This window comes from Vulpes vulpes, chromosome 9 (genome assembly GCF_048418805.1).
Source record: "Vulpes vulpes isolate BD-2025 chromosome 9, VulVul3, whole genome shotgun sequence".
Lineage (NCBI taxonomy): Eukaryota > Metazoa > Chordata > Mammalia > Carnivora > Canidae > Vulpes > Vulpes vulpes.
The window spans coordinates 32,880,296-32,906,248 of NC_132788.1; the positions used below are offsets into that span (position 1 = coordinate 32,880,296).

Consider the following 25,953-nt stretch of genomic DNA (forward strand, 5'->3'; position numbering starts at 1 on the left):
AAAACCCAAATGAACAGAAAACCCCTCTGAAAAGAGTAGAAAACAAAAGGTTTGACCAAAAAAAAGGGGGGGGGGGGAGATGGGAGGGAACTTGGTTTCGTTTTTAAATAGGACTGAAAATCAACACTGAAAAATCAGGAGATGACGTCCAACCCTTTGTGCAAGGCAAAGCCCTCTGGTACTTCTGCCGCCTCTGGTTTTTATTTTAAATTTCCTTTTTCTCTTCTGGGTGCAGATACTTCTCTCCATCCTTATGTTGTTGTGTTCTGTGGTTTTTTTGTTTGTTTGTTTAATTTTGTGTCACTACCTCAGTCTGCCCTCATGTCCCTTACACACAAGCAAAATATTCCTTCAGCAGAGCGAAGAGGTGGCGGATGACCAGCACATTCCACGACCAGCCCAGCAGTCTCTGCGTCGTCAAGCGACTCATTTTGGAGACATCGATATAGTGGACAGGGAAGCCAAACACCTTTCCATTTCAGTGCACCCTAAGATGTCCTCTTTCTCATTCATGAAGACGGGGAAACGCTGGTCTTTGCCCTGCTTTATGGAGTTCGACCTAGTAGTAATGGTCCTCACTTTGCTGAACTTGGCTATCCTGCCGTGCTCCAGACACTCCTGCAGCTCCAGCTTATCATTCACAGTGGATGCCAATGGCTCCTGTTCATATCAGGAAGGTTCCTCCAGAAGTAGTGGGCCCTGTGTGCAGCTGACACTTCTTTGGCATTAATCATCACAGGGTTGGACTCGAGAAATCACGAGATGTCCCTCTTGTCACTAATGCCCATGGCCACCACATTCTCAAAGAGCCGGAAGAAGGGGTGGTCATCTCCCTCCTTGGGCTACACATCATGCAGCAGGTGGTAGAACTCAAAGAAGAGCCGGCCAGTGCCCTCGTAGAGTCCTTTACGGGCAGGATTGACAACGGAGAGATCATTGCAAGGACTGCCCCCAATCACCAGATCGAACGGGCCCCACTCCTGGATATGCTTCTGCGTGACACTGCAAACATCCCCGAAATACATGATCTTCCCCTGGTGCCATACCATGCCCACCGAGGTGGAGTCCTCGCACACCTCGGAGACGATGTAGCAATCCACCTGAATCCCCAAGTCCTTCAGCACCAGAAGCCCTGTAGCAATTCCATCAAATAGAGACAACACCCGGATGGGCTTCCTCTTCTCGGCTGGGACAGGCGGGTAAACCTTCGGAGGGTCAAATTCCTGGACATGGTTATTGGCGAAGAACATCTGGAGCCGTGAGGGCCAGTCGTCCCGCCGCCACAGTAGCCCGTAGGTGCCCTTGTGCCCACACATGTAGCAGTTCCAGGGGTCCTCCTTGATGGCTGCCTGGGCGGCCCCCGGGCCCACTAAGAGATCCACACACTCCATACAAAAGCACCTGCAGCAGTTATTGTTCCCACACACGTGAGCACCTCGCGCCACCACCCGCCCCCCCCCCCCCCGCCTCCACCACAGCAAATGGTGTGGTAGGACTGGTAGCTGTCATCATCGTGCTGGTGTGCACACTCCAGGAAGCAGTTCTTACAGTGTTGGCACATTTCTCCAACAAAGAGAGGGTGTTCCAGGGTAACGCTGAGGCTCCCACAAGAGATGCAAATGTCCTTGATGTTCAGGCACTTCTGCCGCACTTCGTACACCAGCCACTCTCTTGTGCGTTCATCAATGATCTCCTTGACCTTAAGCTTGGCAGCTGTGCTCTTTCGGGGCTTTTTGGCTGCTGGGGGTGGTGCATAGGCAGCTGCCTCAGGTTCGACCCACGTGTCTGTGTAAACTTCTTTGTAGGGGTTCTTCTCTTCTTCGGGTGGCTCCAGGCCCTTGGGACCAGAAGGCTGGAACCCTCCGAGAGCCCACTCGATCATCTGTTTGTTCTGCACCTGCACGGCCTTGGCAGTGTCACTCTCATCACTGTCGTGGCATGCCGGGAACAACTTCCCCGCGCGTCTACTGGCTTCTCCCCGCGTCTGCAGGACTTCATAGATGGCTTTGCGGTACATGGGCTGCTTGTTGTAGGTGGCCTGGTGGAAAGCACTGCAGAAGGAGCTCAGCGGCATCAACTTCTCAACACACACCACCAAGAACTTGCCATCTCCAAACCACATGACCCAGCAGGTGTCTTCAGCTGCTCAGCTCCAGCCCATCATCCACCAAGACACAATGCGGCCTGGCCACCAGGAGAAGCCCCGAAGTTTCCCCCACACCAGACATCAGCTCCCCAATGCCAAAGCCCCGGCCGTCCTCGTACTCCGGCTCATCGTCGGCTGCTTTGGTGGTGTTCTTGTCCCCAGCATCTGACCCCACCGGCTCAGGTGTGGTGGCCACAGTGGGGGATGCAGGGTCGGTGGGCTGCTGCACTGCATAGGGCTGGCCTCCTCCACCTTCTGAGACTCGCCAGACCCCTGGTTTTCTTCCACAGCATTCATTACTGTGATCACCTTGGCTTTTCTTCTCAGCCCATAAGGCCAGGTGCAGCCCCTCTATGTGAAGATTCTTAGCAGCATTATTCATCATAGGCAATAGGTAGAAACGACACAAATGTCCAAAGCTGAATAAAGAGATTAACAAAGCTGGTATATCCGTAAATACTACTGGGCCATAAAAAGGTATGAAGTATTGCTACGTGTTATCATGTGGATTAAGCTAAGTGACAAGAGCCGATCGCAAACAAATCTACCCACCATAGGATTCCATTTACATCAATTGTCCAGAACAGGTAAATAGAAACAGAAAGTAGATTAGTGGTTGCATAGGGCTGGAGTGAGGAAGGGTCAGAGGATGAAGGGTTAGGGGTAGACAGCTACATGAGACAGGGACACAGGGGTTTTTTGGGAGGAGATGAAATTATTCTAGAATCGTGGAGGTGGCTGCATCACTTTGTGCATACACTTCACATCCTTGCATATATACTTGAAATGGGTATACTGTCTGATATATGTCTCAATAAAGTGGTTACAAAGACTGTTACTATCTAAATGTTGATGACACCCCAATCAGAGTTGAGAGATTTCACAAAAGGAAATATAAAAAAACAGCACAGTTCATACGTCCACTAAAAAATAAATAAATTAGTTTCTCTTAAGTTCAAATTAAACTGGATGCCTTGTATTTTATCTGGCAACCTGACTCCCAAGTCTATTACCTCCAACCTACAACTTACTAATTTTCCTCAATTCAAGATCCAGGTATCCAACTACACAGTACCAAGTTCTACTTGGTTAACTGCCAAATAGCAAATGAACATAAAACTAAAATCACCTTTCTTATGAGAAGATATTCAAATATGTAAGAAGTGTTATGTCAGGGCTTGTGCAGGTCTCTGGAGCCCTCTCTCAACCCCCGATGGCCTGGCATCAACAATCTGGTGGTTGGATTAGTGGGGTGCTTCTAGGGAGCTGAGGTTTAACCAACACGGGGGAGGAGTTTCAAGAAGTTGAGAAACATCACCCTGCTGGTGAGGGCAGGCTGAGCATCCAACTCCCTTTCTCAAAACAAAAATCACCTAACTTCCCTCACCACGGCTTCATTGCCATCGTCCTGACCTGAAAATCTCCAGGCCCATCCCATCTCCGTAGCAACTAAATTTTACTTCCAATAAAAAAAAAAAAAAAACAGTCTGATATCGTCATTCTGCTGCTTTAGCCCTTTCAGTATAGTGGCTCCTACCATGTTCAAATAAAGTCAAAGCCAATCAAGAAGAGGTCTCTGCCTGGGCCCCTGGGTGGCTCAGTTGGTTACGTTTTGACTCCTGGTTTGGGCTCAGGTCCTGACCTCAGAGTCAGTAGGGACTCCCACTCTGTGGGGAGTCTGCTGAAGTTTCTCTCTCCATCTGCCCCTTCTAGCACTTGTGCACATTCTCGCGTACGCTCACCTGTGGCTCTCTTTCTCTCTCTTGCTTGTTGACATACTTGAAAATGAACAGAATGGGTCCAAAGACACACTTGAGGTTTGCGTGTGATAGAGGCTGGGAGTGGGGGCAGCTAGTAAGAAACAGAGAATGGACTAGAGGGGCACAGTAAACTTCACTTTAAAAGAACATTTTATAGCAATTACAGAAAGATCCTTGTAATAGTACACATGCTACTGTGCCACTTAAATGCTAGCAACATCAATTTGTTTATTCACTGTTTTTCTAAAACCAGGTTATTAGTAACTTTGCTTCACCACTTACTAGTCACATTTACTTTGAAAAACCACCAAGCTTAAAACTCATGAGCTAGCATAACTAAGACTTTAAAAAAAAAAAATTGGTGGATTTTTTTTTTTCAGTAGAAATAACAACCACCTGTCACTACTTTTTGGTCTTTCACGTGCTATAATTTAATACTAAATGCCTGCCTGTATTTGCCTAACCTATGTAACTATCAAAGAAAGGAGTTCTTCACTATTGTATTTGAAACTCAAAACCACCCTGTTAACAAAAATTATAATTTCCATTTTATGGGAAGGAAACAGACAGTGGTCACATTACAACTAAATAGAGACACACGTGCATGCACTGTTTTGGGCATGTCTGTTTAATGATTAAGGGGGTGCTGATGAACACAACGATACACAAAGATACCGGGGCAATTCCATAAAAACTAAATCAAGCACTCTAGTCTTTACATGTATTGTTAGGAACATGCCAAATCTCAACTTTTTCATTTCTTGAGAGTTGCTACTGCTTGAGGCAGTCAAATTTCAGCAAATTTGACGGGAAAAAAAAATGGACTAAGATTTCTTCTATCCTGTGAAGCAAAAGCACATCAGAAGCGGCTGATTTTCAAATACTATATATACATCAGTAACATCCTTCTCTCATGACAGACGACCATAACCTATTCACCTGAGTTTGGTTTTGGTGCAGATAGAGCTAAGGCACCACAGGTATCAATTTCCTACAGACTCAAGTAAGAAAGACTCACAATTTTTTTTTCAGCTTGAGTTAAATGAAAAAAAAAATGCAATTCATATTTCCAGAAGCAAAGTAAGATTCTTGATCTCATTTTACTATTTTAAGAGTTCTGATCACTCCCAGCATTGCTGTGTGGCAAGATCTCATTTCTGGTGGCCGACCATTTCCATGGCATGATGCTTTACCAAAACCAGCTGCAGACTTTTTCTTCGTTTTGAGCTTGCATGTATTTAGACACAAAATATCATTTCAATGGCACTGTGCGCCAAAAAAAAAAAAAAAAAGGAACTTGTCAAATTTCAGTTGACCTTGTCAAAGGTAATTTTGTTTTCTTTTTTCTTTCTTTCTTTATTATTTTTTATTGGAGTTCAATTTGCCACCATATAGTATAACACCCAATGCTCATCCCATCAGGTGTCCCTCTCAGTGCCCATCACCCAGTCACCCCCACCCCCTACCCACCTCCCTTTCCACCACCCCTTGTTCGTTTCCCAGAGTTAGGAGTCTCTCATGGTCTGTATCCCTTTCTGATATTTCCCACTTGTTTTTTCTCCTTTCCCCTTTATTCCTTTTCACTATTTTTTATATTCCCCAAATGAATGAGACCACATAATGGTTGTCCTTCTCCGACCGACTTATTTCACTCAGCATAATACCCTCCAATTTCATCCACATAGAAGCAAATGGTGGGTACTTGTTGTTTCTAATGGCTGAGTAATATTCCATTGTATACAAAGACCACATCTTCTTTATCCATTCATCTTTCGATGGACACCGAGGCTCCTTCCACAGTTTGGCTATTGTGGACATTGCTGCTATAAACATCGGGGTGCAGGGGTCCTGGCGTTTCACTGCATCAGTATCTTTGGGGTAAATCCCCAGCAGTGCAATTGCTGGGTCTTATGTAGGGCAGATCTATTTTTAACTCTTTGAGAAACCTCCACACAGTATTCCAGAGTGGCTGCACCAATTGACATTCCCACCAACAGTGCAAGAGGGTTCCCCTTTCTCCACATCCTCTTCAGCATTTGTTGTTTCCTGAACGGGCCAATAACCAGGGAGTAAATTGAAGCAGTCATCGAAATCCTCCCAAAACACAAAAATCCAGGGCCAGATGGCTTCCCAGGGGAATTCTATCAAATGTTTAAAGAACAAACCACACCTATTCTACTAAAGCTGTTTGGAAAGATAGAAAGAGATGGAGTACTTCCAAACTCGCTCTATAAGGCCTGCATCACCTTAATTCCAAAACCAGACAAAGACCCCACCAAAAAGGAGAATTATAGACCAATATCCCTGATGAACACAGATGCAAAAATTCTCAACAAGATATTAGCCACTAGGATCCAACAATACATTAAGAAGATGATTCACCATGACCAAGTGGGATTCATCCCCTGATGTAAGGCTGGTTCAACACTCGTAAAGCAATCAATGTGATTGATCATATCAGCAAGAGAAAAACCAAGAACCATATGATCCTCTCAATAGATGCAGAGAAAGCATTCGACAAAATACAGCATCCATTCCTGATCAAAACTCTTCAGAGTGTAGGGATAGAGGGAACATTCCTCAACATCTTAAAAGCCATCTACGAGAAACCCACAGCAAATATCATTCTCAATGGGGAAGCACTGGGAGCCTTTGCCCTAAGATCAGGAACAAGACAGGGATGTCCACTCTCACCACTGCTATTCAACATAGTACTAGAAGTCCTAGCCTCAGCAATCAGGCAACAAAAAGAAATGTGTGCCATTCACATTGGCAAAGAAGTCAAACTCTCCCTCTTCGCAGATGACATGATACTCTACATAGAAAACCCAAAAGCCTCCACCCCAAGATTGCTAGATCTCATACAGCAATTCGGCAGTGTGGCAGGATACAAAATCAATGCCCAGAAGTCAGTGGCATTTCTATACACTAACAATGAGACTGAAGAAAGAGAAATGAAGGAGTCAATCCCATTGACAATTGCACCCAAAAGCATAAGATACCTAGGAATAAACCTAACCAAAGAGGGAAAGGATCTATACCCTAAAAACTACAGAACACTTCTGAAAGAAATTGAGGAAGACACAAAGAGATGGAAAAATACTCCATGGTAATGGATTGGAAGAATTAATATAGTGAAAATATCAATGCTACCTAGGGCAATTTACACATTTAATGCAATCCCTATCAAAATACCATGGACTTTTTTCAGAGAGTTGAAACATATTATCTTAAGATTTGTGTGGAAAGGTAATTATTTTAAATTAATGTGGCTACGAACTGCTGCCATCCTTAACCTCAGGAAATATATTCCTTCTGATTTTTGCTGTGACCATTCATTTACTCAAGTTAAATTCCAGCTCATGAATGTTGTCCATAAGGAGCCTAAACCTTCCTGCTATTATTTCATATTCTTCTTCTAAACAAGGGCAGGCACACGTTGGCTTCATTAGTGCACACAGCCAGATCACCACCATGAAGGGAAATCATCTAGGTATTTTTGGTAGAATCTTTAACAACTTCCATGCCCGTCAGGGAAGTGGAACAAGGCTGTTTTGTTCTGTCTTGCAGAAGGCAACAATTTGATCTCTGGTTTATGAGACGGCACTCAAAATATTTTTTCGTATGTTTTCCCACCAAGAGAATCTGACATCAGCATGGTTTTACCTTTACCAGTGAATGCAGGCTTTTCTCACCAAACATATCCCAGAGAAAGGTCAGGTCTTCCTGGCTGTCCACATGTGGCCCCAGCTGGCCTGGCACAACAGCCAACAGCTCATACAAACCTAGAAAGTGAAAATAAAACTCAAAACGTAATCGTAGAGTGATCTCATTAATTTCAGTTAAGGTGTGTGTGAAGGATGGCTGGAACATGTCGGTTTTATTGGATCAGTATTCTGGGCCATCAAGCAGAACACTTCTCCGAGGAAGCCAAGGAACCTTTTTGATTTTTAAAGCCCAAGCAAATATGCATCAACAGGCTAGCCTAACCTTTCATTTGTCAACATTCTCCAGGCATCCAAGTGGACACAACCCGAGGCAGAAAACATGTACAAGTTTTCAGAGGAAGAAGAAAACTAAATTGTCACTACATTTGCCTCAGTGTTAGCCAAAGAGCAAAATGAGTCATGAATAAGAAAAACTTCCTTAGAAGAGCAGAAAATTGATAGAGTGGCCCATTAAAAAGGTTTTGCAGTTTCCAAAGAGTTCCTAATGATATATAGCTTCAAAACCATTCACGTTATCTACATCCAAATTCAAGTTCCAAAAAGCTAAGGCCTATTAAGCCATACGTGGTGTTGCTTTCTTGTAGCTGCTCATTTTTCAAAAACAACCACAAGCTACACAGCACTGAGTTTACCTTTAACTCCAATCTGGGTGTACGTATAACCCTCTGAAAAAGTTAAGGAAAAGGATGCAGGTTCCTCGGGGCCCTCCTCACTAGAAGCTTCCTGGGGCTAGACAGTAGTGCCCTGTTCCACCAGTAGCCTATTGCAGAAACCCTCCAACTCCTATGGGGGCCGTCAGACTCCTGTCCAAGAACTGTTATGACAGTGCCTGCCCCGGGGCCACTTCAGGGAGGTGACCTAGAAGAAGTCAGTATCAACTCTCAGCACACATTTCACTTTCCAGTGGGATTATACGAGGTAAAAAGGAGAAACTTCCTCTTATTTCTGTCTGCTGTCTACAGGAGCACCGAAACCTCCTGGGATCTACAACACAGGAACGTGTTGTTATTCCTGCTCTGAAGAAGTGCTGCTGTTCATCACAGGGACAGCTTTACAAGATATGTAACTAGCAAAGAATCGTAAATTATGGCCTGCTGATTAGTACATCTATTATCTTCCTAAAGTATTATCATATTCTGATAATCAGTGATCATTCACCAAATGTATTCACTTTCCCTTGGAAAGCCGGATCTGTAACTTGAGACGTTAAACTCAAACATTCCTGGGACTGCATGTGGCCACAAAGAGCTATCCTACTTTAGGGGGAAAAAATGTCTCCCTATTACACTCTTAAAAATTCTTGATGATTTACACTTATTCCCTTAAAAACCTGGCTTCATGCCTAAGCTAGCTCTTATGATTTCATAAAAATATATGTAAGGTGTCCCAACATAATTCGATGTATAATAATACAGGTCTCACTTTACACATACACAGACACACACACCTTTAAAAACATGACAATTGCCAAGATCAGATCAGGTTAAGGTTAAAGGTTCAAATTGAAAATGATATAAAAAGGAGGTAGAATTTCACTATTTTATTATTGATTTCAGGAGCAGTAAAAGGAATTCCTTGTTCCTTGGAAATATGATTAGTTTAATTAATGATACTAGTTCAATGAGGTATAGTTCTTGGGGGGGGGGGGAGGTTAAATGAGGTAATATATCAGAACAGCCCGGCACATGGTAAATAGTCTGTTTCATATATAACTCAGGGAGCTTCAGCTATTGTTATTATTACTGTTATTCATCATGACTATTATTTTTTTTAAGATTAATTTATTTTACAGAGAGGTAGGGGACAGGGGCAGAGGGAGATAGAATCTTAAGCAGACTCCACGTTCAGCATGGAGCTTGACATGAAGCTCCAAATCATGACCCTGATCATGGCCGGAGCTGAGACCAAGAGTCAGACACTAAACCCACTGCACCACCCAGGAATGCCCATCACTACTGCTATTGAAAAATCAAAACTCTGAGTCAAACAGACCTAGATTCAAACCAGGTCTATACTTCATTTATCTCCCATAACTTACCTCAGCCTTCTTTCTGTCATATGTTCAAAAGAAACAGTAACCTACACATATAATAAACTGGACAGGAAAAAATTCACAAACGTATGCACATACACAAGTGTGTGCATATAATACAGGTAAAATCTGAAAAAGCCTAAGGGACTGCATCAGTGACGATGTACCCACTGTGGTTACCATAACTATGCGAGATGTCACCACTGGAGGAAGCAGGATCAAGGGTACGTGGGATCTGTATTATGTCTTCCAACACATGAATCCACAGTTATCTCAAAGTACAGTTAAAGCAAGAGGAGAAGTGGTGGTAAATATGATTGTTATAAGAATGCAAGGGAACAAGGCACATAGTCCTGTGGTTGGCACAAAAGAGGCATTTGATGACTTTTTTAAAGATTTTATTTATTCACGAGACAGAGAGAGAGAGAGAGGCAGAGACATAGGCAGAAGGAGAAGCAGGCTCCATGCAGGCAGCCCAATGTAGGACTCGATCCCGGGACTCCAGGATCACACCCTGGGCTGAAGGCTGACGCTTAAGCACTGAGCCACCCAGGCGTCCCTGATAAAAAATTTTTAAAAATTGGGCAGCCTGGTGGCTCAGCAATTTAGCACTGCCTTTGGGCCAGGGCTTGATCCTGGAGACCCAGGATCAAGTCCCACTGTGGGCTCCCTGCATGGAGCCTGCTTCTCCCTCTGCCTGTGTCTCTGACTCTCTGACTTTCTCTCTCTCTCTCTCTCTCTCTCTCTCTCTCTCTGTGTCTTATGAATAAATAAAAACTTTTAAAAAAAAAGGTTTAAAAAAAAATAAAGTGATTACTTTAGACTTCCTCAAGTGGCAACTGCCCCTTACTAGAATTCTGTCTATACCTTTACTCAACTTCACTTCAAAAAGTTTGGTTCTCTAATGAAGAACCAAGAGGAGCAGAGGAATAAGCATCCGCATAAAACACATAAAATGAAAGATCCCTATAATTTCTAATCTGTGGATAAAACCTGAAAGTAGTCTGGGGGACTAAACAAATAGCAAATCACTTCAACATTGATGACCTATGCCTTATTATCTAAATTAAAATAGAAAACACAGGGACACCTGGGTGATTGAGAAGCTGAGCATCTAACTTTGGCTCAGGACGTGATTCCGGCCCAGGTCTAGTCCCACGTTGGGCTTCCTATGGGGAGCCTGCTTCTCCCTCTGCCTGTGTCTCTGCCTCTGTGTCTCTCACAAATCAATAAGTAAAATCTTTTACAAATAAAATAGAAAACACATATAAGAAAATCAACTTCTGAAGATGATCGATTTTTTTAATTATATGGCCCTGATATTTAAACTATGGCTTTTTAAAATCATAAACAAGGAAAAGGTTTAAAAAGCAACAGAAAAGCCCTAGGAGATCATGAAAACCAGCCTTCACACGAGACCTATTTCGCGTCTGGCTTAGTGTCCTTTACAGTTTATCCAGGTGTGCTTTCAATTCATCCGAGTTTGAAAGTGAATGACAAGAAACAGCAAGGTAATTCCCTCCCCCAGACGGAAAATAAAATGATAGCTACAGGAAATTACTCCATCAATGCCAACTGCTTCTAAAACTTATTCTTTGGTTATGAAGGTAATCTGGAAAGGTCTAATATCCATAAATCATTACGATGCTTTATACTTCATTTTGAAAACAATCCTGTCTTTTTATGTATTTCATCAGGCCTCGTTCTGACACTAGCGTACTTGTCAATTTTTAGCACTGTCAGCAACAGACCTAGCTCATTTGTCTTTATTTCTCCAAAGCATTCCTCCTGCCTGTGACTTTCTCAGAACACTAGTAGCTGACAGTTTCTCTCTGCCCAGACAGTTCTAGCCTCAAACTTCTGCTACCGTAGCTACCCAAGTAGAACAGAGGGCATCCCCACACAAAATTTTTTGAGGAGAGTGAATGCAAATCAGCACAGTATCCGCATAAGGTCCTCGGTGACAGGACTTTTGGAAACATTTGCAGATTCTTCTGGTTTTCACCCCTAGGATCTCACACTTGTGTCTGCGCCAAGAAGAGCTCTGCTCAGGACCGGGCCCGAGGGAGCCGGGTGGAAGTGAGCTCCGAAAGGCACACTTACATCATCGGCCAAGACTGCTGTGCCGTGGAGGATGGGCACGGGGTTCTGCTTCTCATAGTAGTGGAGCTTTTCATGAATCTAGAAGAAAAACAAGAGTATACAAGTTCACCTGCTAGTGAACGGTGAGATAGTTGAAGGGTTTTCAGCACTGCAAATAGAAACGGATCCACTAAACCTCAAAAAAAAATTAAACGTTTCTATAAATCTATAGATAATAAATAAGTGGGCTTATTTCTATGGTCCAGTCTGTCTTATTTTTTTTTTTAAGATTCTCATGTGAATGTTTATTTTTTTAATCAAAGTTTTTCTAATGGTGATCATTGACATGTACCATTGTAATACTTTTATATGTACACCATAATGATTTGCTGTATCTATATATTGCAAAATGATTACCACAGTAAATTTAGTTACTATCACCATACATTGTTACATGTGATGTCAAATGGGGGTAAAAATCGTTATCAAATAGAGCCCACATAAAAGCCAAACCTTTTTCCCTTGAATAATTATGATAGTTTTCTAAAATCTGTAACTCCTAAAACATATTGCTTCAGTACTTGAAGTATCAGTTGTAGTTCATATCTCTGCTAAAAATACACATGATGATTAAAGCCAAGTGATAAGGTGGCAGCCACTTGGGTTGGTACACGATAACCACTAGAGGCAAGGGAGCTGGCGTGGTGTGTGCCCTCCTGAGCATGCTGTTCCTTTCACTTAGTCTTTTTTTCCCCCAGATTGTCAACCTTCCTCCCAAATTCAAACTTCTAAGAAACAGAAGGACTGCTCCTAGATGAAGACATTTCTCAGAACTATTGAGCTTAGATAACTTTCTGTCCTGTATAACAAGGAAAATTATACTATCAGGGAAAAATTGGGTCCTTTTTTTCCCAACATTACCCAAGAAACAACAAAGGTGAGATTGTATTTTAGTGCACTAGAAGACACATGGAGTTCCTTAAAAAATCTGCTTTAACAAATGCAAAACTGTTGGCTTTTACATTTTATCTACTTCAGCTCTTACACAGGTGCCTTTAAAATGTTATACTTAAAAACTTACTTGAGCCTCTTCTTATTTACAGTTGAAGAAATTACCCCCCACGCTATATATATAAAACAGTTGCACCACAGAATTTCCAGTTTTTAATAGGTATCAAGTAATACACTCGTAGGTATCAGGTCATCGACTCTTTATTTTTTTTTAAGATTTATTTATTTTTATTTATGATAGACACTGAGAGAGAGAGAAAGAGGCAGAGACACAGGAGGAGGGATTAGCAGGCTCCATGCCAGGAGCCCGACGTGGGACTCGATCCCGGGACTCCAGGATCGCGCCCTGGGCCAAAGGCAGGCGCCAAATGGCTGAGCCACCCAGGGGTCCCCTCATCTACTCTTTAAATGATAACTTGCGGTGGTCCCACACATAGAAACAAAGGAGTTGGGACTTAAAACTCAGGCCACCTGGCTCAGTATCAGAGCTTGTCATCACTCCACACGCCTGCCTCTCAGACTAACACCTTGTCTGCCTTTTTCACGGACCTCAATCATGGCTGGATGAACAGGATAGAGAGAGGCTCGCGGATATGTGACAAATAATACTGGCTGTTTCCAGGGACTACAGGATTAGGGATGGCTTCTCTTCACCCCTCCCTGTCTTTTCTCTTTCCGACAATTCTTAATTTTTCCAGATTAAATTTGTATTGATACTATACCATAACTACAACTTAAACATTATATGCCCCAAATAAATACATTCTTTCTCCACTTCATTTCCTTCTTTTGAGGGTCTTTTATAAACAAGGAGCCCCTCTTTCCACATCATCATCTTTCCCTCTTCACCCAAGTGAGTTGAGTGCGTACCCCTACCCTGTCCACCCTGGGACTTTGTATTGTATCAGGAATTTTTAAATGCTCTCCCAGAATTTCCAAATGCTGGTAACCCTATGATGATATGTGTTTTACTCCAGGACATAATTTTAAATATTAAGTTCGTATGAAAGTAAAAATTACTGCTAGTAATTAATGTTCAATCTCACAAAATATTTTCTACCATATATACCAATAGTGTTTTCCTGGTGTGACCAGGTAATATGGGAATTCTATTTACAGAATTTATTTATAAATTTCCAGATACTCCCCATCTCATCGTGGCTTTCCCAAAAGGGGCCTCACTTGGCTAGATATTTTGGCCACTTAATGTGCCGTGGAATCCATTGATGATATCTTACTGAGACTTTCCTCATTTGTTCTCTCAACTGAAGTTGGTTTTTTTTCTCCGGGTCCTGTCTTTATCATAGTATCAGTGTTACACTCCTTCCGCTCTTTTTTACACTGTGGAAAGTTTCAATCTTTTTATATGCTCTCAAATCATCTCAACGCCACTAAAGTAATCTCTTCTTTAAGTGTTTTATGGCATTCCCATGGGAAACCAGGTGGATCGGATACATTACGGAGGGCAGCTTCATCCCCCAACTTTATTTCTTGTGGGTGGTGTCTGGAAATTTCTCCATTTAGGTTTTCTATCTCTTCCTTTGTCAGTTACAGCAAACACCATGTCCTGCAAAATTATTCATTTTTTTCTGGCCTTAAAAAATTAAATGAATCTGACTCAGTTGGGGAATGGGGCAGATGGCAGAGGATTAGGGGTCCTCAAGCACCTGGCCCCACCAACTTACCTAGACCAGAGACCCCTTCTGGATCTCCTCAGAGGTGGCTCGTGACCCCTGTAGCCCCCGGCCATCCCCATGCGTCTCCCCATGTTCGCACATGCTGCTCTGCCAGCACTCACCGTCCGGGTCCTTCTCACAGTAGCACTGGTACTTGCACCCCACCTCCATGTTCTCCAGAAAGGCCGTCACCTGCTCCTTGTCCTCGCAATCCACCAGGCCTGGCACAGACCCTGCTGGCCTGGCAGAGCTCAGCCAGCCTCTCTGCAAGCCTGCTGCGTGGTCACGTGAGCCAGCGCAAGGCCCTGACCTGGGGCGGGGGCTGGGCGCCCTGGGCTGGGCTGGGCGGGCGTGACACACACCCCCCCTCCAGATCTCTGTGCTGGTCTCCCATTCAGAAAGGGGGTGCACAGCCCATCTACCTTTGAAGACCCTTGGCTGTTGCCGCACTTCTTGCTTCTCTGGCTCCTTCCCTCTAACTGGTGACAGCCTTTCTGCAGCACTTCTGTGCCAGCTTTATGCATCCCGAGCATTACAGGATCCGTGGTCTCTCATGTGGCCCATGGGCAGTTTCCACTGGCAACTTAGCACTTCTGAAAGAAAAAAAATCAATTAAGATTTTTGTGCACCTGGATTTGAATCTGCAACAGGATTATTATTTTCGCATAATTGTTTTCATAAGGCTGTGCCAGGGCTGCAACGGCTAAGCTTGTCAGAGCTTTGCTATTAACCTTCGCAGCATTTGCTTATCGCCATCATGTTTGGAAAATTTCTACTACACAACTATAATTATCTCAAGTCATATATTCAATTAACTAAGATAGGTAAAAGACTTAAAATTAGTTCATAGAAGCCTAGTCACTGAATATAGTAATACAGAGGTGCCTGGGTGGCTGAGTTGATGAAGCATCCAACTCTTGATCTTGGCTCAGGTCATGGACTCTGGGTCATGAGATTGAGCCTCATGTTGGGCTCTGGACTCAGTGTGGAGTCTGCTTGAGATTCTCTCTCCTTCTTCTGCCCCTCTCCTCTCTCTCTCTCTCCAAAACAAATGTTGGGAAAATAAAGAAAATACTAATACAAACGTAGAGGTTCCTATCTTCTGAATATTTAGGATCTAATTCCCAAACAATCCAAGGTTACAGGAATATGGTCATTATGATATTCACCAATAAACTGACAATGTTCATACCAGCCCTCATTTAACATTTCTTCCCACCTAACAAGTCTCGGTCGGGGCGCCCCGTGCGCGCAAGGCGGGCGGCCAGGTGGGCTGGGGCTCCCTCCCGTGCCTGCCGCCCCCGCCCCTGGCAGCGCAGGTTGCAATCATCACATCCTCATTATTTCTCTGCGATCCTCAGCGAGCGAGCCGAGAACAGCCGCCGCCGGGGGAGGCTCCGTTACAAAACCCTGCGCCGGGAGCTCCGCGTTAGCAGCCGCCCCGATAAAAGCCCGGGGCTCGCGCTCCCACTTGGAGAGCGGGCGGCGGCCACCCCTCCCCGCGCTGCGGCCCCGCGACCCCGCACCAGCGGCCCCGCCCCGGCCCGCCCCGGCCCGCCTGCGCCCCTGTCCCCTCGCGGCTGCCCCGCGCGCGGGAGCCGGACGCCGCCCCCTCCTCCGTCCCCGCTTCCGCGCCGCACCCACGCCCCGGGAGCGCAGGGTCCGGGAGGCCCCGCCCGCGAGGCGCCCAGCCCCGGCGAGGGACGAGGCCGCCGCGCGCAGCCCAAGACCGTGCGCCCTGGGGGCTCGGGGTCCCAGGCTGTCAGCGAGCGCGGCGGGGGCGGGGGCGGGCGGAGACGCCCGGAGCGCCGCAGGGGCCAGGGACGCGCCCCCGGGCAAGCACAGGAGGCTCGACCGCGGCGCCCCCGAGCCGCAGCCCCCGCCGCCGCCCCCGGCCCAGCCCCCGGCCCGCCTGAAGCCCGTGTCCCCCGTGGCCACCAGCTGCCCGCTGCGCGCGCCCGGCGGTCTGCCGAAGGACTCCAAGATCCCCATCAGCGTCAAGCACCTCGCGAGCCTCCCGTCCAGCCACCCCGCGGCGCACCAGCAGCCGGTCCGGAGTGACGTGCCCAGAACAAAAATCCCAGTTTCCAAGGTGCTGGTCCGCAGGGTCAGCAACCGGGGTTTGGCCGGGACCACCCTCCGGGCCGCGGCGTGCCACGACAGTGCCAAAAAGTTGTGAGGCCTCCGAAGCCCGGGGGATGGACCACATGTCTAGGAACACCCCCCCCCCCCCCAAACCTCGAGCCGAGGTCCTGCTCCCCTGAAGAAAGGCCTGTGGGCCGCACCTGCTCCAGAGCCCGGACCGACGCCAGCAGGCCCGGATACACCAGAGGGGTGCTACACAGGGGGTTCTCCGCTCAAATAAGCTACCCCAGAATGATTTCAGAGCACTTTTGATTTTTTGCCTTTTAAAAAAATCTCTTTTTTTTCTTTCCTTTTTTCCTTTGATGCACTGAACACCTGGAAGTCACCTTTACTTGCCTTTGCAGAAAACAGGACTTAACCAAACCCAAGTGAGCATCATGCCATGAAGTTTGGCTGTGCCAGCGTCCAGACAGGGCCTGGAGGAACCACTGCCAGCACCAGAGGAGCCCCCCTTCTTCCATGACACTTTCCTTCCTTCCTTCTTTTCCTTTTTCTTTCCAGGAAAAAGAGAAAGAGAAAAGAAAAAAGACCTTTTGCTGTATCACTGTGTGGGAAACACCTACAGAGCTGAAAGAGCCAGGTATTTTACCTGATGAGCAGAAGGGATTGTTCATTGGCAGAAAACTTGCCTACTTTCAGTTGGTGGGTATGCAAATAGGTCAATATCTACCACTAGGACAATAAAGGAGCATTTTGGTTTGGTTGGTGTAGACCATTTGTTAGGGGAGAAATAAAAAGCTCAGCAGAGCAGGTTTCTTCTTTTTCTTTTTCTTTCCCACCCAGTGAAGAAATAAGGATCAGGGAAAGATTCCACTAAAATGCCAATAGACACAGTATTCTAGCATTTATAAACTGTAACCTTTTCATGTGTAGATAATGCATATTTTACAGTTTATCCAGCTGTTAACATTTTATAATCTGTCAGTAACTTCGGATTTAAAATCTGGTTTATAATAATAAAATCTGGTTTTATAATCTGGCAGTTATGATAACTGTCCACGAACCACTGATGTTCTTTTATGTACTGTAACCTAAAGAAATTCTGTTTTTGTTTTATATGGGTTCTCTGGCTCTCAATGCAGGAGAAAAAAAAATAAAGGGTCTACTGTGTTGATGTCCCAGAGAAATGGTTCTTTCTTGTCTTGGGTAGGAGACTATTTACTTCTCACCCCAATCCTGGTTTTCAGAGATTTTTTGTTTTTTTACCTTGGTTATAAAAATTTTGGATTCAACCATTCTAACCATTCTACAACATGGGGATTTCCAAATGAGGAACATATGGGGGAAAAAAAGTTTCCCATGTTATTTGACTTTTGATTTATAGACTTATGATTGAGATAGATATGTTCAGAATATGACACTAGCAAGCATACATATCAACACTCTATGCCAAGATTTTCTTTTTTGAAAAGTGGTTTCCATATTATACAGGTTTTCTATTATTTTAGATGAAACATTTATTTCAGAACGGGTTACCATATATGCCTGAATAGTTTGAGCGATTAACTGAAGCAGTTCCTAGAATGCTATTAGCATCTAATGATTATATAATATCCTCTTTGAAATGCACTTCAGTGTGTTTAATCAAAAGACCAGAGCTTCTACTAGGAGTTGATTCATGGTATCAGGAAGATTAGACATTTTCAAGCAACACTGCATGTATATGAATGGTACAAACACTTCTATATAACTCCCATTTTCCAGAGAGATTGCCTAAGTGATGAACTGATATTACACGCTTTCCAAGCTTGTTTTCTTGGGAAAGAAAGAGGCAAGTTGTGTATATGGAAGTCTATTTTAAGAGTACAAAAGAAACAAAATTAACGGACTTCAAAGGCAAACAAATTTGAACCAGTAGCATAAAGTAAATTGTTCTCCATTTTTAATTTGCAATGATTCAATTAGAAGAGGTGGTAGAGATTTGTTGAATCTCCTTATTAGTCAGATTATCGGCTTTTATTGCATTGTATCAAATCCCTAATGTCATTTCAAAGTACTGTTTTAATATTTAATTTCCTTATATAGATGCAGTCCTATAATCAGACATAGCCGTAAGCACTCTGAACCCACCACGAGGAATTCATAAAGCCACTCACACATGTGCTTATGCACTCAACTGTGCACAAACTAACAAAGGCATCTACTGTATACTTGGAAATATTTTACAAATTATTTCTGTCTTGAGAAAGGGATTTATTTTTTTTTAATTAATTTTTATTGGTGTTCAATTTACCAACATACAGAAAAACACCCAGTGCTCATCCCGTCAAGTGTCCACCTCAGTGCCCGTCACCCATTCCCCTCCAACACCCGCCCTCCTCCCCTTCCACCACCCCTAGTTCGTTTCCCCGAGTTAGGAGTCTTTATGTTCTGTCTCCCTTCCTGATATTTCCCAACATTTCTTTTCCCGAGAAAGGGATTTAAATTTGATTTCACGCTGATAGTACTATTTAGACTCCGAATGCATTCATTTTCTCCTAGTAAATGTAAAGAACGTAAATTTTATTCCTAGCCCTAAAACAAAGGATCTTTATCTTCTTCTTGTGCATTTTCTTGTGAGGATTATATTTTCCTCTCTGTGAATCCACGACAGTTATATTTGTTCATCTGTTCAATTGTACAGGAAAGTTAAGGGTACCTGAAGTACTGATGGGAATATTATAACGGTAAAGGCAATCTATTGATAAATCTATTTTGTTAGCACTGAGACAAACTATTTTTGCTTTCATGGTTTTGGGGACTTATTTCTGCAATTATACCACTAGGCTGTGTCTTCTTTTTATAAGTAAAGGAAAATGACAGCAAAACTTACCTTCACTTCCCCTTGCCTGTCAATTAACCCGTTATACAAAATATAAAATATTTTCTCTTTTTATTCTTTTTTCCATATGCTTTCTATTTTCTAAAAAACTATCTTTAAGAATTCCACCCACACAAGTCAAATGAAAGATGCAGTCAATTAATTAAGTGGCGTCAGTAGCTAGATGGGAAATCAGGACCAATGCAGGAAGCCTGCAACTAAATCTTTTCCACCCACTAATAAGGCTTTGCCGTTGCTTTTTTTTTTTTTTTTTTTTTTTTTTTTTGCCAAGGGCTACTTTCATTCGTATTCCTGGAGATTGCTGGGTCTTTTTGTTTTTGTTTTAGCATTTTAATATTCTAATTAGTATTAATGCACTTCCTAATTTGGCCATATTTGCTGATTTTTTTTTAAATGGGAAGGATTAAGTATGGACTGATGACCCCTTTGCTGTGTGTGTATATGATTCTGAGATATGGGGTTGATGAGGTCTCTTTAGACAGAGAGCTGGACAAATTAGGAAAAAGTCAAATCAATAGTTGGCCCTGAATTTATCAGTGAGTTTAATAGCTCTGCACAAAGACAGCCTGACTTTAATATCTACGTTACACAGACAATGTTACTTGAACTTCGCTGGCATCAGTACTAATGGCAGTTGGAGGCTTTTATTCTTCCCTTAGCACTGATGGGGAGAAATTTTATGATAGCATTTTCAATAATTGCAAGAGAAAACAGATTATTATTTTACCTAACAACGACATATGGGACGTTAAAGACTTTTATCCATAAGATAAATTTTCTAATTATCTGCCTATTTAAATACAAAGTGTTTAATGTCTCTGAGAGTGATAATTTACTGTAGGATTTCAAGGGTTTTGTCATTAGTCTCGGAAGTATTTTTGAAGTATTTGCACATGGATGACTATTCAAATAACCCTTTGCTTACACAGTTATGAAGGTAAAATACTATATTAGGTATCCAGATTTCTTCGACTGGTCTTTCTGAGTTTTCATTATTTACATCTTTGTCAGGTTTCAGAGCCTTTTTCCCACTAACTTTGCCTGAAGAGACTGACTGAGGAAGTTTCTGTCCTGTCCCCACCATGTTTGCTTACTGAGATAGCAATAAGGGGACACTTCTCATGATGGTGGCATCTTTTGACACTGGTATAGTGGAACACATTTCTTGATTGTCATTCCAGATTTCTCTCCTGAACGATGATAATCTGGCACTGGTTCCCTGTGCTCGGTTTCTGTGGAGGCGTGTTCCAATTTAGCCACATAGACTTCGCTTCCCTTATCCTTCTTAAGAAATTAATTCAAGAATTTTATACTCTTAAAAAGAGAAAGCACCACTATTGCCTCTTATCACCACTGGGAATGACCAGTTAGAAATACTTGCATGAAATAAGAGGAGAAACCCAAATACCTTGGCGCTACCTGTTTTCCCTCCCTTTTCGCCAGGCAGATGGAGCAATGAACTGCAACGTACATTCTTATTTGTGGAAACTGGGCCTTAGGAATTTCTGATTCCTTATGCACAAATATTCATGACAGTTTGGGACCAAAAGCTAGCATGGCAGACTGGTGGCTTATACACCTGTGTGGGAAAGCAAGACGCAAGCATTTACTTCATAAAAAGGTGTGTCTGCAACATTGTCAGTAGCTCCCCCTCCCTAAGCGTGGCTTCCCCTCAAGGGCAGTCACCCGAGTGCCTCTGAGGATTTTGTGATGACTGTCATAAATTGCTTCTTAAAGCCTTTGCCCTGTGCTAATGCTTTAGCGGAGATATTTTGTTGTAACTCTAGCTGCTCATAAGGAATGTTATTATCTCCCTCCAGATAATGCTTTTTAAGGAGTGATTCAGAATGATGGTTTCATGATTATGGAAAGGCGTTCCTTCTCAAACTGAAAAAAGCAAAGATTAAAATAGTCACAAAGCCTCCAGAATGGGAACCGGACGCACTCTTATGACCAATGTTTACTGTAATTCGATGCAACCTGTATTCACGGGGCATGCGCTGTATCTGACACTTCATTAAAAACACGTGCAGTTTGGAGCTCACACATGGTCGCACTGTGACTGGACCTTCTTAGCAGTCATTAAAAACATCTTTTATTTTATCTACTTTTTTTTTTTTGCATTTGTTGCTTATGGTTTGTGTGATGGAGCAGAATGGGGCGAGCTTGAATATGAATGGAATGGATTAAGCCACACAAATTCCTCTCAAAACAATAATAGTAATTATAACAATGATGAGCATGTGTTGAGTACTTGCTAAATGCCAGTGACTGTTAGTAGCTTTACAAGTATTTACTTGGTTTTCTTAACAGCTGCGTGGGTTGAGGCAATATTATTTCCCCAGTGTGCCATCTTTAATTCATGCTTTTTGTTTGTTTCCATCCCATCCCATCTCATCTCCCCCTGACACACACACACACACACACTCCCCTCTTTCTCTTTCTTTCTCTTTTCTTCTAGCCTCTGGGATGGAAATATAAACTCTTCAGTAACTTAGAGTGACACAGAGCTAAGAACACAAGAGCTAAGCTCAATGTCATGACCAGCTCACTTCCAGTAGGAATAAAGCTAACCCATGTCATGAAGCCGAACATTGGTTTTGTGTTGGAGACGATGGTGGTCGTATCACTGGCAGAGAAACCAGGCACAGTTAATAGGCAAACACTCTGCTTTCTTTTGATGGTATCTCCTCCTTCTTGAGGTTAACATAAAAAATACAGACAGAAATCTCTTCTGTTGTCATGGTGATACTTCTTCCCTATAGGACATCAGTCATTCCAAGCACGTTGCACTTGTTTTTCCACGATAAGCCCAGTCTAGGCTTGCTCTGGGTGTTCCATGTGGTTTGTTTAAATATCTACTAGCTGAGTGATCCCTGCATTGATACAATTCTGAACTTCAGAGAGAAGCTCCTGGCTCTTTAAAAAGTAGTGCATCCTACATTCTGCCTATGGCCACTGCATCCTGGGTCATATTTTCTGATTCATTAATTCACTCAATATTTATTGAAGACCTATTAAGTCAGTCATCGTGAATTTGAGTATTTCATATTAAAGTAAAATAACTGACATATACTGTGTGTTTGCCCTGCACCGGGATGATGCTCTGTGCTTTCTTTTACACTATTATCACCACTGTTCACAAGGACCATGCAGGCTGGGTATTGGTTCCATCCTGCAGAGAAAGAAAATGATGCTCGCAAAGGTGAAATACCTTGTCCAAAGTCACCCATTTCATAAGTAACAGACAAAATTTGAATCAGAAACCTAACTGTATACCTTATGCTTTAATTCTACATCTTTTTTTTAAGCCATATGATCAATTTTTGTAAAACTTGTTTTAATTAAGAAACTGATCAAAGTCCTTAACTGCAAGAGCCAAACCAGATTTTTATAATTGTGGGTACCATCCAACTGATGATTATTTTAGTTAAAAGGAACTTGTATTTTTTTTTTTAATTCTTTGATGGCTTTTCAAAAGCAAGCCTAAAAGGTAGAGGTCAGAGACTAGCAGTTTTCTTCCCACCTGGGCCAGTCAAAGTTGTGGACTATATTCATCAATTACTTTGGAGTTGCAAACAAACAGGTCTACATACAGATTTTGTGATCTGATGTATGTTCTGTCAATAAAACCAAACACAGTTTTAGTAGTGAATCCAGCAGGTTGCAACCTGAATTTTCTCCCACTCTGATTCTGTTAGTACTCCCAGTATTTAGGGAAAATTCACTTGAAATTACATCATGGTCACAATTAACGAGACTATTTCCCTAATATATGGCCTGCCTACACTTGGTAAAATGCTTTTAAAATTAATTTCAGACCTCATTTTAATGAGACTCGGTAGAAGATTTCAATAACAGGTGGTCATTCTACTGAAATGTAAACTGGGGTCATTTGTGGTACTCAATAATTGGTGGATTGACTTTCTGCTTTGTGTGAGAACATAACATAACATTTCATTTCTTTTTTTAAAAAAAGATTTTATTTATTTATTCATGAGAGACCCAGAGAGAGAGAGAGAGTCAGAGGCACAGGCAGAGGGAGAAGCAGGCTCCATGCAGGGAGCCTGTGACGTGGGACTTGATCCTGTGTCTCCAGGATCAGGCCCTGGGCTGAAGGCAGCGCTAACCACTGAGCAACCCAGTCTGCCCAAACAACATTTCTAATAAAATATAGCTGAAGTGACTGGTTATCGGAGACATATTAAACTTTCTAGATACCTACCTGGAATATCTAATAAGCTAAAGAAGAGATACTAAAAATATGCAGGTCAGCCTGAATAAACAGAGTGGACAGAGAGTAAAAACTTGTAACATGACATGAAATGGTCCTAGGTAGCCTGAAGGAATTAGTGAACTTTTTCAAACATCTACATTGCAACCATTTATCCCCCTACTATACTTATTCTAAAAAAAGGAAGAGAAACTCTAACAAAGTAATACATAACATTCTTATTGCTTCTAGGACAAATTTAACTGAACATGAAGGATCGGAGAGTAGTCGTTTTATCAAGAACATCAGGGAAAATGGTTTTGATGTTCTAGGCAAAGTAAATTTTTGTCATTTTTACTTGACTGAGCTCTCTACCAGGCTCATTACTAACTTCAGGTTTTGACCAAGTTATTTATATGAAATATCTCAGTATAATATAGGAATTGCTGGTTATTTGAAAATAATGACAAAGAAGACCCAAATGAAAAACTCCATTTCTATAATTAGTTTTCCTGAAAGTCAGGCATGTCTTTGAGGACAAGCTTCTGGTTGTATTATTTTTGTGCACAGGAGGAAAATTGTTAGTAGGTTTATAGATATTATTTTTATAATAGAATGTTAAATTCCCCCCAAACATCAAAAATCGTCTCCTAGAACTACTCTGTTTTTAAAACTTGTTTTAAAAAAGGATTCTAAATAGCAATAGGATTTTTTTCTCCTTTCTCCACTCCAATGATTTAATGGGATAAATGAACCAATGTTTATATTTTTAAACCTGTAAATATTTTTATTTTGGGTATTTTGTATATTTGTTGATATAACTCCATTTTGTGCATATGTATCATTGTGCATGTTGCTGTTTTTGATAGTCATTCTTTTAATGAAGGTAAGAAGCTTGGACTAATAGCACTTTTCTCGTTTCATTCAAACATCTTAAAATGAAAATACAACACTGCCATTTTAACTGTTGTGTTTAATTCAGTTAATAAATTTTGTTGCTCCTTTACATTTAAAGTGAATTCTCTTGGTTGTTATTTTTCCAGGATGAATTTTACTTCCAGCCTTTTTAATTTTTAGAATTGATACTAATGATGATGATAATGATAATCTGATGTACGTGCATAAAATTGGTGGAAAAACCAATGGTGGCTCGTATTTCTTTTCACACTTTGTAAACAAGTGAAAAATTATTGTTCGATTTGGGTAATTGCCTTTCAAAAGCCTTGTTATTCCGATGTTGATCTGATTTCTGAGCCTTTTACTCAGAAAATCTCCATTCCTCATAAACACATGTGAGGCCAACTGATCTGTGATAGGAGCAGCCAACTGGAGTCTTTTTTAAAGAGACTTTTTTTAAACAATTAAAGAATTGTTTTCTGGGTTTTATTCTATTTTATTGGGGGGGGGTGTTAAAAAGCAAATTTAACCGAGTAAATTTGAAAATCGAATTGCCTTTATTAAACAGTTCATGAATTGGGCAGCATCCCTTCTAGCAAGTAGATGCTCTGAAGGAATTGTATGAAATAGAAGGTTTTCATAGGAATCAGAGTGGGGCAAAGACCTATTAGTAAAAGAAATAAAAAGGACTATTTCATGCGAGGTCACTTCCCCTTAGGGGGAAGGGCTGTGGGTTTTAGTAGGTGGCTGACCCCATCTTCCTTTGGGAGATGGAGAGGACCCATGTGGCAGATAACCTCTGAGCTGATGAGAAAATTTCCAACTGACTAGTTAAAACTTATGATTTCTGGGGGAGGCATAGGTTAGGTACTAAGTCCTGGTTTGGTGACTTGGCCTAGGTGCCACCATTTTGGACTGTGGCTTTCTTTTTAACAGGGCTATGTTTTCACTTTATATGTCCAGCAGTTCAAATACATAGTATTTTGAAACTCAGTGTAAAGACTAATGAGGCTGTGCCCTTTTATATTTTAAAAAAACCTATCGATGACTGCATAATTTTTTTGAAATATACTTCCCTTAAAATAGGCTTGTTCACACTGCACTGGCTTGTATTTCTCTTAAATAACAAGAAAATTTTATATCTGTCTGTAGAATGTGAGGGTAAACTTCCAAAGGGAGATCTGATTAGTCACTGTAAGCAGAGTAAATATACATCGATAGAACCACAAATAAGGACAGAAGAAACTCACAAAGCCTCTACTCCCTTTGTGTTGTGCCTCCCCCTTTCTCCCAGTCTCTTTTAAATCCCCTTCTCTTCTTCTCTTGTCCTAGAATCAACATAGAAGCACCTCAAAATAACTGAATTCAATTTCCCTTTAATGAGGCAATGAGGAGGCTAAAGCTCATAGATGCTAGACTTACCCTAAAGTCTTTGAAAGAGG

General features: G+C 42.4%; 1 pseudogene; it reads right to left on the bottom strand.

The window, feature by feature from the left end:
• Positions 1 to 275: 275 nt before the first annotated feature.
• On the bottom strand, positions 276 to 2,513 carry LOC140593857 (DNA (cytosine-5)-methyltransferase 3A pseudogene; annotated as a pseudogene).
• Between the last annotated feature and the right edge of the window lie 23,440 nt (positions 2,514 to 25,953).